A 19735-nucleotide genomic window follows, 5' to 3' on the forward strand; every position below is an offset into this window, starting at 1 on the left:
AATGAAGAGAGAGCAAACCCAAAGGGAGGGAGAATAATTTGTAGGCTTTTCTGTTTTATTTTTATCAATAGCTGTTTAAACACTTGCTATGTGCCAGGCACTATGGAAGGAACTGTAGAAAAAAAGATGAAGAAGACATAATCCTCACTCTTGAGGCTCTTATAGTATAGTGTGTGAGACATGCGTGGCAAACAAAGGAATATAATACACCATGACAGTGTAACAATTTAATCATATTCAAGGTAAGATTAATTGGTAACTAGTTATATTGAGATGCAGGTACTGGGTTATCAACTGAGGTGATTTTCCCAAAGACATCGAGTCTGATCAAGGTTACACTAGAAGCAATGTTTCTAAACTTTGCAAGAATTCAAACAGGAATCAATGAAACTTTAGGGCGAAAGTAGTGTAAATGAAAAACAAAGCAGTGGTAGAAGTGGTGGGAGGTTAAGGAGAGGGTCTTTTATCTTAGGCAAGAGTGGCATTGCCTTGGTGGCATTATAGATATGGGGGAAAAAAAGCAAAAGTAGGATTTTTGTCATGGTAAAATAATAGGTTTAGTTTTGCTTTGCTCTCTCACTGCTTTTTGCTCATACCTTTGCTGGAGCCCTCATAGCATTTTAAAATTTCATTGCAATTCCTTATGTAATTGAGAATCCATTTATTTACTATGAAAAGCGGTATGAGTTTCCTTAAAAGTACAAATATGATAAGAGTAAAAATAGGTTACATCAAACAAAACATATGAAATAAAGACCTGATTTTATTCATAACCACTGTATATATAATTTAGCTTTAGCCTTTCCAGCAATCACAAAAGTGGATATATGTTCTTGCCCTAAGAGCTTAAATAAATTTATTATAGGCGTCTTAGTGTAATGGACAGGAAAATTGTCCTTACCACTTAGAGGTGCCTTAAATTTTGCATTGTTGGAAGGAAAGGGAACTTTGTTAACATATAGTTATAAGTAGGTAAGTTTGTGGAAGTTAAGAATTCAACTTCTCCAGAAAGTCTTTCCTGATTTTTGGAACCGGGACCAGATCTTTCTCCCTTATATTATGTACCTTAATACCGTTTACATTCCTTGGTCATATCATGCATCGTGGTTTTGTCTATCATTTCCTGAGACTATGATTCTTGAGGATTGGGTTGTCATTTATCATTACAGATATAAATTGAAATCTAAATAAAACTCACCACAATGTTGGTTTAATAGATACTCCACAAATATTTCTTAAATGCAAAATTTAATCCATTTCCATGGCTTGTCTCTTAATCATTGCTGTCCTAGTCTAGATATTTTTGTGAGCTCCATATTAGTTTTCTATTGCTGTATGATAAATCACTTCAAAACTTAGCCACTTAAAACAGTACTTATATATTATCTCACAGTTTTCTGTGGGCTACAAATCTGGGTGCAACTTAGCTGATGCCTCTGGCTGTAGGTCCCTTGTGATGTTGCAGTCAAGCTATCCACTGCAGCTGCAGTCCTTTCAGAGCTCAACTAGGGCTGAAGGGTCCACTTCCAGACTCAGCCACGGAGGGCCTCTCTATATAGGGCTGCCTCACCCATTATGGAAACCACATTCCTTTATAATCAAATCTAGGAAGTGTCATCCCATTTGTGGTGAGTTGAACGATGGCCTCCAAATAGATATGTTCAAGTCCTAACCTGTGTTTCTTGTGAATGTGACATTATTTGGAAAAAGAGTAAAGATGGTAGATGTAATTAAATTAAGGATCTTGAGTGCGAACATCCTGGATTAACTAGAGGAGCCTTAAATCCAGTAACATGTGTCCTTATGAGGCATACACAAAGGAGAAGTTCCTGTGAGGACAGGGGCAAGGACTGGTGTGATGTGACCACAAGTCAAGGATCACCTGGCGCCACCAGGCCCTGAAAAGGCAGGAATAAAATCTCCCTTAGAGCCTTCAGAGGAAGTGTAGTGTTTCTGACACCTTGATTTCAAAGTTCCAGCCTCCAAAACTATGAGAGAATAAACATCTGTTGTTTTAAGTCACCCAGTTTGTGGTAGTTTGTTATGGAAGCCACAGGAAACTAATATACCACCCCTTCTGCAGTCTTCTATATTTTAGAATGAGTCCTAGGTCCAGCCAACATCTAAGAGGAGGGGGTCACAAAAGGGTATGAATATCACGAGGCAGAGATCCTTGGAAGCCATCTGAGAGTCTATTCTATCAGATTTCTGAATGCCTCCATTTGCTTGATCTTTGTTTGACGCATCTGTGTAGATGGACCAAACTATACAGGCCAGACATTAGACTCATTATCTCACATTCTTAAAAATCATGATCTTTCTCTGTATTTCCCACCTCTCTGATTAGAATTACTGCTCATTTTGGAAAGTCAAATTGGAAAACTTAGAGTTAATTTGAATTTCTACTTTTTTCTTAATATTCATAGCCCTTAATTGATTAACCAGTCTTTTTCATTCTGTTTCTTAAATTTTTATCATCTCTCCCTTTCTTTTCAATCTCTCTCCTACTGTTTGTGGGCTTCTATTATGTCTTTCTAGAATTAGCAGTATAGCCCCTAAATCATCTATCTGTTTCTGAACTTTTTTTCCTTCAAACCTTACCCTGCAAAGTGGCTTTTGAAAACTCAAATGGAGTTATGTAATTCCCATTATTATTAACATTCTCAAGAAAAAGTTCTAGTTTGTGATCTAGCTCTTGACTTCCTAAAATCCAAACTGTATCTTTAATCATTCATTAATATAGATCTATAAAATTGTATAAAACTTTCCAGATATATTATGTTCTTTATTTTTGCTTGCCTTTGTCTGGGATCCTCTTTTTCCAGGAGTCGGATAGGTGTTTGTTTTTATATCCAAAGCACCCAGCAGAATGTCTAATATAATGGCCAACACAGAATAGGTTTTCTTCTGTCGTAAACTAAAGTTAAAGATGAAAGAGATGAAGGATGAAGAGAGGAGAAGAGGCCTGAAACATCAGTACAAGGGCTAAACGTACAGACTCATCTAAGATGGAAACAAATGAAAGAGAAAGGAAAACTATGGGCTAGTGATGGAGAAAGACTAGACAGTTTAAGTGTAGGATAAAGGCAAAGGTATGTTCAGAAATAGAAGAAGTAGAAGCTCAAGAAAGTATGACAAAAAGAGAAAGTTCTAAGTAAAGTTTAGATTTAAATGAGGCTATGATGTGTTTTTAAGCTTTTAGGAGTGTTAAAAGGTACATCTCTTCACAGACATTACAATATATTAGGCGGGAAGTGTATGGAATGATGCAGTTAGTTGTTCAAGATAATGAGAAGTAGAATAAATAGATAACAAAAATGTGATGCAGTGTTAAGAAAGTAGCAGAAAGGAAATAGAAGTATCATTTCTTTTGCCCCCTTTGTTTGTAATAAGTAAGACTAATGGCACTCTTGTCTGAAGAGAGCCTCTAGGGAAATCCCTCAGTGGAGAGCAAATTCAAATCCTTTTCAGGAAATGTATTCTGCTTGATCAGCATTTAAATACCAAAGGAAATAATCTTTAAGCCATTCGAAGAGATTGAAGAAAGACATTTTGCTTTCCCTGACCTTTGGTTGTACATTAAAAATTTACATTCAGTACATCTGTATATGTAAACCAAGCTTCTAATAATTAATGATATTCAAATTAATCTTTATCTATATAATGTTAACATTAATTTTCATTTAACGAAGAGATTTAAAGGGAAAAATCTTTTGAATATTTATGCAATATGTAATTGTAATGAATGGTTTATTCATAAATTAATTGCTATTTGAATGAAATAGTGAAAACTGGGAAAGTAGTTTTTTATCAAGTATGTTAGTCTCTATGTTGCAAAGTGGTAATCTATTGACTTTTTAGTGTAAACTAATTATTCATGCTATGAGGGTATTATATATTATATCAAAGCTTTCAGTTATTTAGAGGTAACATTCTAGGGTTTTTTTTGACCTCCGAAGGTTTCCTAAGAGGTAACATTCTTTATAAAATGATTTACTTTGCTTTTAGAGCATGATTTACATTGAGAAAATTTAGTTTAGTGAAAAATAAAAAAATTTTTCAAAAAGATATTTTTTACACATGAAGACTGAAATAAATTAGGGAAAAGAATAGGATTTACATAATTATGTGCACTGAATGAAGAGAGAAGGAAATTGGTAAATCGTGAGTTTTGCATTGCATAGTTCATCAGCTCAGTGGCCTGACAATCTAAACTGGAAACTTTTTGATCAAGTGACTATCTGTGATGGTCAAAACCTGTTCATACAAGCAATCTGTTATGTAGTAATCACATCTACATTTGAAGAGTCTGTATCAATTTCAGTTCTTAGTTTACAAGTAACAGAAACTAGTTCTGAGTACTTTAAGCAAAAAAAGCATTTTGTTGAAAGGATATGAGTTAGCTCATAGAATCAGAGGGTAATCAGAAAAAAAGTTCTCAGGAAAGACAGCAAGCAGCCAGAGCGTTTCCAGGGATCCAGAAAGCAGCAAGTGGAGAGAGACTGTGAAGAGTACTGCCATGGAGCTAAATCTGGACCGATACTGTGGTTTAATGCTGTTTCTCACACATTCACAAAGCCAGTGTGCATGGCTGGGTCTCAATCATTTGCCCTCAGCCAGGAACCATGGCACTTGATTAACAATTCTCCCGAGACTGCCAGCATGTGGAGAAGGTAGGTTCCCCAAAAGAATTTCAACGTTTTGGGACCAGGTTGGGAAGTCTATGTAGGGTAAGTAAAAACAGTAGATGTTTCTAAAACCTTTCTTCGGAACTGTCATTTGAAAGCCATCAAACTCTAGTGGTAAAAAGCTCAAATAATAAAGATTTTACCAGTAAAATGAACATAGATTAAATAATAATGTTGCTCAGGTTTCAAACATTTATTTGTTCCTTTTTTTATACATATGTTTATTGTCTGTCATGTGCCAAGTGCTGTCCTAAGCAGTGAAAATAAAACTATAAACAATAGAATTAGTCGTGGTTTTTCACAGAGCGTATAGTCTAGTGAGAATTGAAGTATGTGCAACACTTAATATATTGCAGGAAGTCTAGAATGGGAGCTGTATTAGTTTCCTAGGGCTACAGTAACAAAGAGCCACAAACTGGGTGGCCTTAAACAACAAAAATTCTAGAGGCTAGAAGTCTGAAACCTAAGTGTCAGCAGGGTCATGTGTCCTCCAAAGACTCTAGGGGAGGATCCTGCTTCGTTTCTTTCAGCTTCTGGTGGCTGATGGTCTTTCTTGGCGGGTGGCAGCCTAACTCCAATCTCTGGCTCCATCTTCACGTGGCCTTCTTCCCTGTGTGTCTCTGGGTGTGTCCTCTCTTCTAAAACTACCAGTCATTGGATTTAGGGCCTATCCTAAATCTGGAATGATTTTACCTCAAGATCTGGAACTAATTACAACTATAAAGACCCTATTTCCAAATAAGGCCGCACGCTGAGGTTCTGAGGGAACATGAATTTTGGGGAGATGGTGTTTAACCCACTCTAGGGAGGGTACATGATACCGTTGGTATTCCTAGCAGGGTCCCTGGGCCTGTACATGGGGTATGTTAGAGAAGCTTACCTGAAGGAAATGTCTAACTGAGGGTGGATGTTCAGCAGAAGGAAAGGGATGTATAATGGACCCTCCCAGCATTTGTGAGGAAGCATAGTTCATTGGAAGAACTGAAAGTATCAATAGTTCAGTTCAACTGGAGCAAAGAGTAAATGGGGCTGGCAAGAGGTGGAGAGGAGAAAGGATGGTGAAGAGTTTCAATGGGACAGATGATTAAGGGAACGCGTAAGGAGTTTGACATTATCCTGAATGTAGTGGGGTGCCACTGAGGGAATAACCATTATGAAATGCAAAGAGAAAGAAAGTGAAAAGAGTGAAACTGGGACACACAGCTGTATCTACAGTAGATCTCAACACTGTGTATACCTGGCAACCTTTAATATTAAACACTAAAAGTAAATGCATCTAAATGTTAGCAGTGGTTATTCCTCGGTGACTTTAATTTTATTCTTTCTAACATTTTTAAAATATAGTGGGTCCAATGAGCATATACTACATTTATAACGAGGGGGAAAAAAGCATTTTTTGGTAAAATTTAGCACATGAAATATACCTGAAATAAGATTTTTCATAGCACAGTGTTTTTAAAAATAAGTAATTGATTTCAAGGATTGGGTATCTTTTGACTTAGGAGGAAAAAAGACTTGTGAGTGAATAAAGAATTATATCACCTGAGCCAGGTATTTCATAAAATATCTTGAAATATGTATGGGGATATGGATTGCACATCCTCAGTTGGGTTAAGTAGCCATTGGATAAATCAGGGGAAAAACTTCTACTTTTGGACATAAAATAGGAAATACATTTGGATGGAAAGCACTTTTCACTTGATTTTGAAAACCATGTCAGTGAATTGGCAATTTAAAGAACATAGAAATTGATCCTTTTATGTAAGTTATCATCAGTAATGCCAGGTTGCCTTATGTAAGGTGATTAGACATAACATTCCTGTGAAGATTTTACTAATTTTGTAAGACTGAAGTGGTATTTAGGTTTCTGGAATGCAAAATTAGAGCTTTACTATTAAATCTACTTTACATATCAAGGGTCATGCGGTGAGAACAGAACGTATTTGCGTGTTCTTCTGTTTTTTTCCACCCAGTTTCAGAATATTAAACAACAAGTCCATTAACACTTACTGGATGATGTGACGGGGCAATTAAAACTCTCATGTCATCTTTAGGCTATTTTCTTTTTTTGTGATTATCAAGAGATAACACAGCTTAATTAAAGTCTCATAATAAAGTTTATAAAAGGCCGAATGCTGGCCAGTACTTGCAATGAGGAAAATCATTTGATACTTCTGTGGGAGTTTTTGTTTTTCTTCAAAATTTTGTTAGCTGCTTAAATAGCATTGTTTACTTTGATTCATCGATAAAATTATTTGCTAATCCTGACCTGGGATGATGAATAAATATTTTGCTGTTTAAGGATAGTTCAGAGTTCAAACATTTAACTTGCTAATGACTATAAAGTAAGCAGACCTGCTTTCTTTAAAAATAGTTTCAAATAAACTCTAGTAATAGATATACTAGAAATACATTTCTTGGTTAATTATTTTAAAAGAAAATAGATAACAATAATTATAAGAAAAAAGTGCACTTACATTTCAGTGGAGAGTGACTTTTTTAAAGCTAGTTTATATCCCTTATATCATTTAGTTAGCCTATCCCAAAAATATTTTAGGTGACTTGTCCTATGTAAAATTTCACTTAATTAGGACTCTGAACCTGAAATTCTACTGGCGAATCTACTTGCTTGGAGTTTATGTGCTTCTCTCCTCCATCTTCCCATTCTTGAGTAGAGTTTTCTAAACTCCTGAGAATTAAAAATCTGCCACGGCAGTCCTAGCAACTTTAATAATATGAGTTATTATGGCTAACACTTACATGTTGTTTAGTGTCAGGCACCGTTTTAAGCTGTCCTTACAAATGAACATATCTAATCCTCACAGAGATATTTTGAGGTAGGAAACTCAGTTTACAGATGAGAAAGCTTAGGCAGAAAGTAGTAAAGTAAACTTGCCCAAGATCAAATGGTAGAGAGGGGATTAGAACCCAGGTAGAGTCTTTATTTTATCAATTACACTCTAGTACATGAGTCTTTGTTTTACCCATTACACTCTACTGCATGAAGAAACGTAGATTAACATGAGAGAAAGTATTTTAATTCAAAAATATCAAGCACTTCGTCAGTATTCCCTTGTCTTCTTCTAGTGGGAAGATCTGACATACAGCTGTCTGCTATACACGTTACACATTTCATCTTCTCCCACATTTTTGTACCTCTCATTCTCCTCATATTTCATTTATTTCAGATCCCATAACTCTTCTCTTACTTCATATTCTGTTTATAGTTTTATTTACATGTTTTCTAGTATAAAGAGATTCAAAGATAAATCTCTTATTTTGTTTAACTAGAAAGGATGAAAACATCATTTTGAGAAAGTAAAACATTAGTTCCTTGTTCTAAGATAACGCTGATACAAACAGCAATAGTAAGTTTTCAGGGTAATGAGAATATTAAAAGAGTTTTTGATATCCCCTTTGATAATTTAAGCTTATACTTGATATTAAATTTTATTTTGAGAAGAAAATTACAAATTTTCTATTCTTTATGATAAACCAAGCACACACAGTAATATCCCACTGAATAATATCTATCCCTGGATAGAACAGAAAATAAATATATGTAATTCATTATAGAACTGTGTTAGAAAATAAATCAGAGAACCTTCAATAGACCAGAAAGTATGAGAAATTCAAAAAAGGATGTAGTGTCAGATTTGAGAAGGAAGCTACAACTCAAGATATGCCCTGGGGAGGACCCTTACCAAAGGTTGGTGTGACACTAAGAGTGTGCCATTCTCATAAATGGTAGGTTCCAGATTCCTGGAGAAGGCTTGAGTTCAGGGATGAGTAACTAGTTGCTTAGTTGTGATACCGCAGAGGAGCTTAGTCAGGTATTCAAACCTGCAGAAGCCCCGTTTATCTTTTGTGGTCAGGACATGGAGGATGTGAGTTCGGGTTAGAGGAAAACAGTGAAGTGTTCAGATATCAGCAACGATGAGGAGAATCAGGGAACCCTACTACCAAAGTTACCCTTTCTTCCCGCCCTCTCTTTTTTTTTTTTTCCGGTACGCGGGCCTCTCACTGTTGTGGCCTCTCCCGTTGCGGAGCACAGGCTCAGGACGCGCAGGCTCAGTGGCCATGGCTCACGGGCCCAGCCGCTCTGCAGCATGCGGAATCCTCCCGGACCGGGGCACGAACCCGTGTTCCCCGCATCGGCAGGCGGACTCTCAACCACTGCGCCACCACGGAAGCCCTCCCTCACTCTCTTTGAAGACAGATTACAGGACTGAGATAACAAGAGTTAATAAACTAAGCACAGTGCAATTTACATGTAACAGCGAGGGATGGGAGAGATATTCCTTGAATAGAAGAGAGTAAAGCAGAAATCAAGTGAATTAAAAACTTGATCATATTCCTTTAGCATTTCAACTAGGCCAAAGCATAGATGAGAAATATTTCAACCTAAAATTCCACTGTATCTTTGAAATGTTAGAAATAGTGTTAAAAATCAGGAATGAAGATGGAAGACAAAGGTCATTATATCGCTCCAAAACAAAACAAATTATTTTTTGAGAATGCTGCCTTCTTTGGTTTCTTTTTGCATAATTCTTTTCAAAATTACAGTATGATGTATAATTTTTATGTTATAACATAGTCAAATATTTCAACACTAAAACCATAGAAAATATTTCAGTCTCAAATATTATCATAATCAGAGTTTCAGTAAGTTATTTTCTGATAAGTGTAGCTTAACAACAGGGAGAAAATTTTTTTGTCTGTGTCGAGTTTGAGACATTTATTCTCTGTGTAGAGTTGGAGCCGTTTTTCTCACTGTTTATTCTCACTTCTCAGGGACAGTATAAACAATGCTGAAGAAAATAAACTCTGATAAAAAACAAAGTATCGGAATGCAGAAAAGTAAAGAGTGCACCTTTTCTCCATCCCAACCCTCATTTAGGAAATAAATTGAACCCACTTTAAAAAGTAGCAGAGGGTACTCTATTTTGTCAGTCTTTTATAATGACTGGATATTTATTCTAGAAATAGAGAGCATTGTGCATGGGTCTATCTGCGTGGTAGGGCATACAGAATGTTTTTTCTGTCTTCTGAGCTTTGGAAGTTTCCAAATAGTAACAAAAATATTTTCATTGTTTTTATTCCAAGGTTATACTGTAGATTTTTAGCTTTTTAGCACTGGCTTGTTTCTTTCCATTGCCAAACCTAGATATAATGTGATTTAACTTTATTATTCCCAAGCCTAACAGATTTCCAGTCATATTCTTAATATTTCATTGCAAACAAACCCTTTACGTTAGTGTTGAAAAGGTGTTGAACACTTTTTTCTTCTACCCCTGATACCCGTAAGTATAATGCTGAGGAAACATGGAATCTTTTGGAGTCCGTTGTTTTTTCCAACTTGCAAAATTGCTGGGTCATCAATGTTTTCAGTAGTACAGAATCAAGCTATTTCAGTAACTAGTCAGTATGATTTGGTATGATGTATGAATATAGACAATAGTATGTATTATTTAACATATATTTTTAAAAGTCCACTTCTATAGAGGCCTTCCCCTCTTCCCTCTCTCCATTGGTAACCACTAGTTTGTTCTCTATATCTGTGAGTCTGCTTCTTTTTTGTTATATTCACTAGTTTGTTGTATTTTTTAGATTCCACATATAAGTGATATCATACAGTATTTGTCTTTCTCTGTCTGACTTAATTCATTTAGCATAATGCCCTCCAGGTCCATCCATGTTGCTGCAAATAGCAAAATTTCGTTCTTTTATGGCTGAGTAGTATTCCAATGTATATCTTCTTTATCCATTTATCTGTTGATGGTCACTTAGATTGCTTCCATATCTTGGCAATTGTAAATAATGCTGCTATGAACTTTGGGGTGCATGTATCTTTTCGAATTAGTGCCTTTTTTTCAGATATGTACCCAGGAGTGGAATTGCTGGGTGATATGGTAGTTTTGTTTTTAGTTTTTTTAGAAATTTTCATACCGTTTTCCACAGTGGCTGCACCAGTTTACACTATCACTAACAGTGTACGAGGGTTCCCTTTTTTCCACATCCTTGCCAACATTTGTTATTTGTGTTCTTGTTTGATGATAGCCATTCTGAAAGATGTGAGATGATATCTCATTGTGGTTCTGATTTACATTTCCTTGATGATTAGCGATGTTGAGCATCTCACAGTACTTCTTAATAAGTGTTATTAAAGGTGCATATTGCTGATATTTTCAGAAATAGTATCAGATGTGTACGAGTGCAGTGTAAGATCTGGCTACTTCTTGTACTTTGTCTCGCTTCTCCCTGCCTCAAGCCTACAAGGGTGAGAATGTAGATACGGGCATTTGAGGACATTATTCCAGCTTTCCTAGGCAGGTACTTTAAGTTGCTGGAATTGGTGGTCTCAGTGTGTGGACCTGTGCTACTTAGTCATGATCTGAGATTATATTCATTCATTCATTCCCTCTTCCATTCTGCAAATATTTAGGGAACAACCACCAGGTACCTGACACTGTTCTAGGCACTGTGGCTTCAGTAGGAAACAAAATAGACAAAACTCCTGCCCTTCTGGGCTTACATTCCAGTGCAAGAACATTACTGCAGCCTCTTCCTTCTCAATTTCCATGGCCTTGAATTGAGGAAGTTCTTTAAAAATAGAACCTGCCTTTTCAGTTTTTTGCTTATTTTTTTAAAATAAAATAATAATGGAAAATGTAATGAAGTCATTAAATAACTGCAAACTAATGTCTTACAGATAAATCTAACCAATATATAAAAGTTGTTAGGCTTCAGACAGTGCCAACATTTGAATTCCCATTCAAGTACAAAAGAATATATTCATAATAAGAAAGACCCCATAGAGGTGTCCATGAAGATGTCTTACAGATAAATCTAACCAATATGTAAAAGTTGTTAGGCTTCAGACAGTGCCAACATTTTATAGTTTGAAATTCCCATTCAAGTACAAAAGAATATATTCATAATAAGAAAGACCCCATAGAGGTGTCCATGAACAATATACAGAAGCATGGACTATGTGAAGGTTAAATTCCACTTCTGTATCTGTGGGTTTAACTATCCATCCCTCCTCGCTTCCATCGATAGACAAGGACAACCCCATCCCTTACTTCAAATTGTTGGTTATCTTCCTATGCTCCTCAAAATTTCACACATGTCTATTCCTGTTCATTGTGGATTGGTCTGTCTCTTCATGTTGCTGGAACACTTATATTAAGGATACAATTTGGGCTGTCTTTGAGAGGTTACTCATAGATCAGTATCTTAAGCATAATCTTTCTGTATCTATAAGTTTTATTGATTACATATTGAACTGTTTCTGTTATTTTTATAGAATTAGCCAGGTGTATTCACATGTTGGCAACACCCAAGATAGGGCTACGTTACTGCTTATAGTCACTGATAATGTTTTTGGCTAATAAGTCTGCAACTATGTATTAGAGCATTTTCTATGAATTTTCTGTGACAACTCAAGTCAGAAGATTGCTGACTTGAACTTGAATTGCTGCTGGGTTTGAGACAGAACATCAATTTATGTGCAGGATGTTAATTTTCATGATTCTCTTCCAATACTCCAATACTAAGAAGCATTTTCCTCCTGAGGTATTTTGTTGTTTTTTTGTCTCAGGATAATATGTACTCTCTCCTTAACCACCTAATAGATACAAGCTGTAGTTTAGAGATGCCTGATGCTATGATTTTAAATATTTCATACTTACAAATTGCTACAACAAAATTTTCAGTCAGCCTTGTAAGCAAATTATGCTCATTTTTTTATCTGCTTTTTTGGTGCTTCTTAGAGTGCACCTTGATTATCATTTATCTTTCCTCTGCAGTAATTCCGTGTTTCTGGATCAGGATTTATGTCCCCAATTTTATAAGAAAATGATGGCGATTTTACAAAGCCCAATTAAATATTATGTTGTTCGTTTTCATCTTTAATAAATACTTTATAACAGTTCCTTGTTTTTATTGATGATAAATCCAATGTACGTTTAAATGCAAAAGCATCATGCTTTCACCCTTCACTCTGAGGTCTTTGTAAAAGTTTCCAATCATCCTTCAGTTTTCATGAAGGGCTTAAGCTCCTTGAACAGCAAATTTGATTAAACAGTTAATCTAAAACTGTACCAAGTCAGGTAAGGCAGCTTCTCTTTGACTGGAAGACCTGTATCTGTTTCCTAGAAGTAGTCCACTCTTCTAGATCTACTGGGGCTTCACACTGCTGCTAAAGCCTTAATTCTGTGATTACTTTGTCTGTCTTCCACATCCCCTTACTTTCAGACACTAAATCTTGTCTTTCAAACTTTTAAAATATAAGGCATTCACTTGCTTCCAATCTCAGAGACAACCTTGTTTCTCTACCATCATCTTTTGCCTGAGCTACAAGCAACAGCTTTTTAACTCTTCTAGTATTTACTTCAGCAGTATGCATATATTAATATGTAAATTTACATGCAGATTTAATATCTCCCAGCCAACTTCAGTTGCTTCCTATTACAAGGCTTAATGTGCCCAACAGGTTTCTTCCTGGTCTCATCTCTTCAGTTCTGTCTGTTGTCACTGCTTCCCCTTTTCTCCACTCTTCATCCTTATTGGCCTGTTTTCAGTTTTTTGAATGCCATGTTTGCACACCCTCAGACCTTTGCACACCCTGTTCCTTCTGCTTGGTGAACCTCACTTATATCTTTCAAATTGTAGTTTAAACATTACTTCCTCCAAAAAGGACCCCTTGACTTGTTTTACACTAGTTAAGGTTTTCTTATAATATGCCACCTTAGTACCCTAGGTATTTTTTTTCCTTCTCATTATGTGTTCAATTATTTTTTTCTCCAATTTCTGTCTTCCCTGATAGTGTTTCAGCTCCATCGGGCATAGGTTAATTCTGTCTTGTTCGCTTGTATTAAAATATCATCCACAATATAAATTCACAGTAAATAATTGCTTAAATAAGGGATTGAATGATTGAAAGATACTTTTGTTACTTCTTTTAAAGATGGAGTATTTCTTGAGAGAAGTCTGTTTATCCCTTTTATGTATTTTTTAGATTTTCAAATTCTCTGACATTGTCTTTAAATAAAAGAAATTAATAATTTAAAAATCTATACTTTTACTTTATGCACTAATTATGACTAAATGTTAAAATGACTATTCGGGAAATAAATCATATTATATAAGTCAGTTATTGTATCTGTTGAGAGATGTTCCTGTTTCAATTTGCTTGATTAAACACTAAATTTTTTTAATGCATTAAAATAAACTTAAGTTAGTGTTTTATAATATAAGGAAAATGTTTTTAGGTATTGATTGATTTTTATATGCTTCTAGTTGGTGACCAGTTTTTGTTATATGTCTACTGAATTCTGTCATTTTCTTTACAAAGAAGCTACATAAATATATTTTTAAATTGGAAGATTGACTACAGCTGTGTAACCATTAGACAAATCAGTTTTATGAGTTATTAGTATGATTCTAGCCAGTAGGCTGGTATTCTAAATCATAACACTTCAGTAATCTTCATTGCAAAAATAGTAATTTGTGTATTTTTTAGAGTTTAATTTAGCAAGAACTAAGTGAAGGATTTGACAGATAAGATGCTTGCCCTCCCAGAGTGTTCAAAAGAATGCTGAAGCTGGAAAGGTTTAATATGTCATTAGCTTGGCAATTCCTCTTAGAACTCAATGCTATAATCATTAAAAGGATTTTTTGTAATATGTCAGGGGCTTGTAATTTTGTTCTATTCTAAAATGATATTTGTGACAGGAAAATGATTTCAATTTATGTATTTGAATCTGTGTAAATTTTTAAATCACACAATGACAGAAATAGTTCTGATTTCTTCAAAAAACAAACTTTATATAATTAGACTAATTTATAATTTCTTAAGTGGAATTAATTTGCATGACTGTTTTATTATTATAAAACAGGATTCTAACAGAGTGAATAGGTGGTGTTATAACTCCTTTGTAATAAATTATAATTCTTGGTTTTATGGCGTAGTATTACATCAGGAGTATATATGTTATCATGTGGAATAAGTCTAAAGATGTTCAAATGCAGTGTTTAAAATTGACTTTAGCAGTATTTAAGAACTTAAAATTCACTTGCTTCATTTTAACAGTCTCAGATTGCTTTGCAAATAACCAAGATTCCTTGCTATAGATTAATGTGATCTGGAGAATTTTCTTCATATAGTTCATTGGAGCCTCTGATAGAATAAGGAGTAAGTCTAAGGAAATTGTGTATTTTGCAGACAAGAGCAAAGGGCACATTTGGGGGACTTTTTTTTCAAAGACTATAACATGAAGGCTACTATGGTTTCTATATCTCAGGGCCAGCTAACATGATCTCAGATAAAATCTATTTGATCTAAGTAATAAGGCAACTTTATCTCAGAAGACTGCAGGACTCTGTATATCCATTTGTGAAATGTAGCCCAGATACTTGAAAAGTTTAATGATAATTCCTGGGAGTTGGCTTTTTGAAGAGTCCCATGATAATTTGGGGAATGTGACATTTATTCTTCTGACCTAGAAAATTTCAAAGAAAAGTATGTTTAGATGAAATGTTAATGTCTGTCTAAATCCTTTGTCAGTGTAGAGCAAATCAGAGAAAAAAGTTGTTTGCAATTGGAGAAGAAAGAATAGAAGTACCTGGAACATGACCTTAGAAAAGAAAGAATAGTTGAATAGGGGTGAATTAAAGCTGCAGCTGATTCCAGTCTTCTGATTGCCAGTCCATCTCTTCCATCAGGAGACTAAAAAGCACAAGATTGCTAAGACCCTGAAAGGACTTTCCAACTGAGTCCTGAAAATGAGTGTTACAGTAAGAATTAAAGGAAACTGTTACCTAACTCAGGTTTGGCTACTTGTTGCTCAAGAATACAATACTGAGAGACAAGTGGTAGGCAAAAGGAAAGATAGCTTTGTTGAGGGAGCCAGTAATCCTGGGATGAAGGTGGACTCATGTACCAAAGAACCAACTCCCAATTCCCCAGGTTTGGCTGGGAGATTACATAGGGAAAAGAAAGGGCTACAAGCTGGAGAGGGGGCAATCTTGTATTTTCAGAGATGATGTCTTGGTCACGTGATTCCAGGTAGCCATCAAGTCTTGCTTGCAGCCGGAACATTATCTAAGTCAGAAATCTCTGGCTAGCTAGTCCTGAAAAGCAAGAAATAAGGGACAAAGACAAAGGTGAAGCAGATAGAACTAATCTTCAGTCTTGATAGGCATCATCAGCTTTTTCCATTATCAGCAAGCTAAGCTAAGTTAGTGGTGGTCTAGGGTAGAAGGCAGGTATGGTAAGCATAAAGCCACAGCCATATCATAAGTAAGAAATAGAGTTGGAATAATGCTGAGTAGATGAGAGTCCCTAGTTACAGTCTCACTGCCTCAGTTAAAAAAATACCTTCATTATTTCAAAATTCCTCAAGGTAACATGGAATGAGTGCAACCACTCTCAGTTAAAAGTGAATTTCTCGGTTTGCAAAGTGATAAAACTAAATCAAGTTGCCCCAGTGCTCTATTTTAGAGCACAAAGCCCTATTCCAGGAATCTTTTGCCCATCCTGTGACTAATTAATAATATTAATTATGAAAAAGGAAGGAAGGATATAAGCATCTAGAATAAAATGAGAAATATACTTTTAAAATTTTATTGAATTTATATTTCCAATGTTATTTTTAAATTTTTAGTAAGCATTATTTTCACTCTTTTAAGTGAAATTCTTTCTATGTCGCTTTTCTCTTCTCATCCTTACTTACTTCTCTCTCTCTTCCTCTTTTTCCCTTTCTTTCTTCTGTTCTTCCTTTGAGAGATCTTTTTGGAGTGATGAAAAGGTTCTGCATAAATGTAATTAGATTGTGGTGATGGTTGCACAACTTGGTAAATATTCTAAAAACGACTGAATCGTGTATTTTAAATGAGTGAGCTCTATGGCATGTAAATTATATACATATACATATACATTTCACTTTTTTACAAAGGGAAATGCCAACCACAGGTTAACTAAGGTGACTGGACTGGAGTAAGTAAAGTACAAGGACGCTGGATCTTTTCTCAGATTGATTACAACAAGTCACAAGGCTAGACGTTGAGTTTTAGGACTCAATTGGTAAGTCCTTTTAGGTCATAACAATCTTGCTTTTTTTAGTCTTGAGATGGAAGAGATGGACTGACAATCAGAAAATTGGCATCAGTCACAGCTTTCATTCACCTATATCAATTTGTGGACTTTGTGTCCTACATGAAGGGAGACTGTCAGTGATAATTCAGAGACAGGATTTGCCATTTATGAAAACAAGCCATGGTATGGCAAACTCTTGAATATATTCAATTGAAAGATGAATAAAAAGCATAAAAAACATGCAAGGCATTTACTGCATTTAATCAGATATAGTTGGGTAAATATATCTATATTTAAATTTATTTATTTATTTATTTGTGGCTGCATTGGGTCTTCGTTGCTTTGTGCTGGCTTTCTCTAGTTGTGGCAAGTGAGGGCTACTCTTCATTGCAGTGTGCAGGCTTCTCATTGTGGTGGCTTCTGTTGTGGCAGAGCATGGGTTCTAGGCATGCGGGCTTCAGTAGTTGTGGCACATGGGCTCAGTAGTTGTGGCTTGCAGGCTCTAGAGCTCAGGCTCATTAGTTGTGGCACACAGGCTTAGTTGCTCTGCAGCATGTGGGATCTTTCCGGACCAGGGCTCGGACCCATGTCCCCTGTATTGGCAGGTGGATTCTTACCACTGTGCCACCGGGGAAGTCCTGGGTAAATATATTTGAACACTTGTTTCTAAAGTCTGGTAAGCTTTATTCATTTTTGGGTAAATGCCAGATCACAATGGTGAAGATTGAGTTTTTGAAAAAGTATTATAATTTCTGTTTTTGAAAAAGTTTTGGGTGCCCAGAAAATATTTTTTGTCTACATCTGGAAATTTTTCAAAATACTTAACAGTTAAACTCCATTTTAAAACTGGGACAGTGAGAATCCAGCAAATTCAAATATGTGTGAAATAATACAAATACAAGGTTGTTTTCATTGTTCTGTAAAGCAGAGTCAATTTGGTTGTTTTTGTTGCCTCATCTCACTAATGACAGGAAATTCCTTTTCCTGTTATCTTTTTTTTTTTTAATTCTTTCATAGTTACATGTTTTATTAATCACGTCTGAGAAAAGTCATTGATTTTCATTTTGTACAGCATTATCTTGTAAGGACAAAATACAGTGAAACTTCCAAGCTTTTTGCATATCATAGCTGAAACTGAAAGTTTCTCCATAATTGAATTTTCACTTCTTATTTGTAATAAGTTTATCCTTAGGAGGATTTTTTATTGGCGGCCTGTGGGAATATGATACACCCAGGTCCTCTTTCCTTGGTATATTCACAAAAGCCTCTGAAACTAAATTTCCAAGTCAGGCCATACTAAGGCCTGGCATAATAAGTTTTTATCGTTAACAGTTTTTTTGTGTTTGTGGTTTTCTTTTTTTAATTTCAATTTTTTATTATATATTGTTTTTAAAATTCCAGTTTCCAATTGTTCGTTGTCCCGTTATCTCTTATCGAACGCTGGGAGCTTTTAAAGCATAGCTTGTTGGATTATAAAGGATTGTTGTTTTGTTACATTTGCTCAGACTAGTGCTATTTGCTAGAATTACCCAATAGTTTCTTTACACTTTCTTTACTTACTTTACTTACACTTTACTTACTTTCTTTACTTTCTGTGCCAGAAATTGCCTACAAACTCTGAGCTATGGGAATAGCTCAGGTGGTCTTTGCTAGCAGGAAGGAAGATGCATTTTAACAGTTTTTTTCCCCAATGGTAACTATATACTATAATTTATTCGAATTAGTTAAAAATAGTAAAAAATACATTACTATAGAATGTCTAGAGAATTAATTCATATTTATTCAACTATGCTATCATTTGAAAAACTATTTTCACTTCATTTTAAAACGCTATTCCTTTGTAAAACATGAGTGTATCCAATCTTAATGGAAGTCTGACATCATGGGAAAAATTGTTTAAAATGAGAATTCAAAAGATCCTTATTCACTGCAATCAGAAGCCCTCGCACTGCAACAAAGAGCAGCCCACCACTCGCCGCAACTAGAGAAAGCCCGCGTGCAGCAATGAAGACCCAACACAGCCAAAAAAAAAAAAAAAAAAGAATAAATAAAGCCTGAAAAATCACAAAAAAACAAACAAACAAACAAAAAAGATCCTTATTGATTATCTGGTTTCACCTCCTCATTGACAAAGAGCAGATTTGTTCTTTTAAGGAGGAACTTTTATTTCCCCCATTTAAATCTTTTGAATCAGTCACAGTCATTAATAACTTTGGTAGCCCTACCTATGTAAAAATTATGAAATTTTAAACATGTGAAGTCCAAACAGAGTTTATATTTTAACTTGGAATATTTGTGTGCTTATGTGTGCATGCGTGTGTGTGTGTGTGTGTGTGTGTTGTGGTGTGTTTTTTGTCTTTACAGAGAGATGTAGGAGTTAATACAACGATAAAATGTCAATATGCCAAAATATATTTTTTCTTTTAGAACATTTTTACTAAAATTTCAGATTAAAAACATGAAGTGTTATCATTGCCACCCTTTTTAAAATTTTTATTTATTTTAATTTTTAAAATTATTTATTTATCTGTTTAAATTTTTATTGGAGTATAGTTGATTTATAATATTGTGTTAGTTTCAGGTATACAGAAAAGTGAATTAGTTATACATATACATATATCCATTCTTTTTCAGATTCTTTTCCCATGTTGGTTATTACAGATTATTGAGTAGATTTCCCTGTGCTATACAGTAGGTCCTTGTTGGTTATCTATTTTATTTTTTTATTATTATTATTTTTAACATCTTTATTGGAGTATAATTGCTTTAAAATGTTGTGTTAGTTTTTGCTGTATAACAAAGTGAATCAGCTATACATATACATATATCCCCATATCCCCTCCCTCGTGTCTCCCTCCCACCCTGCCTATCCCACCCCTCTACGTGGTCACAAAGCACTGAGCTGATCTCCCTGTGCTATGCAGCTGCTTCCCACTAGCTATCTGTT

At 35.2% G+C, this 19735-nt stretch overlaps 1 protein-coding gene across 2 annotated transcripts in view; it reads left to right on the forward strand.

The window, feature by feature from the left end:
• GULP1 (GULP PTB domain containing engulfment adaptor 1) overlaps positions 1 to 19735 on the forward strand; it is a 262706-nt gene that overhangs the window by 93186 nt on the left and 149785 nt on the right. The window lies entirely within an intron of this gene.

Source organism: Neophocaena asiaeorientalis, unplaced genomic scaffold (genome assembly GCF_003031525.2).
Source record: "Neophocaena asiaeorientalis asiaeorientalis breed wild unplaced genomic scaffold, Neophocaena_asiaeorientalis_V1.1 scaffold421, whole genome shotgun sequence".
In the NCBI taxonomy this organism is placed as follows: Eukaryota; Metazoa; Chordata; class Mammalia; order Artiodactyla; family Phocoenidae; genus Neophocaena; species Neophocaena asiaeorientalis.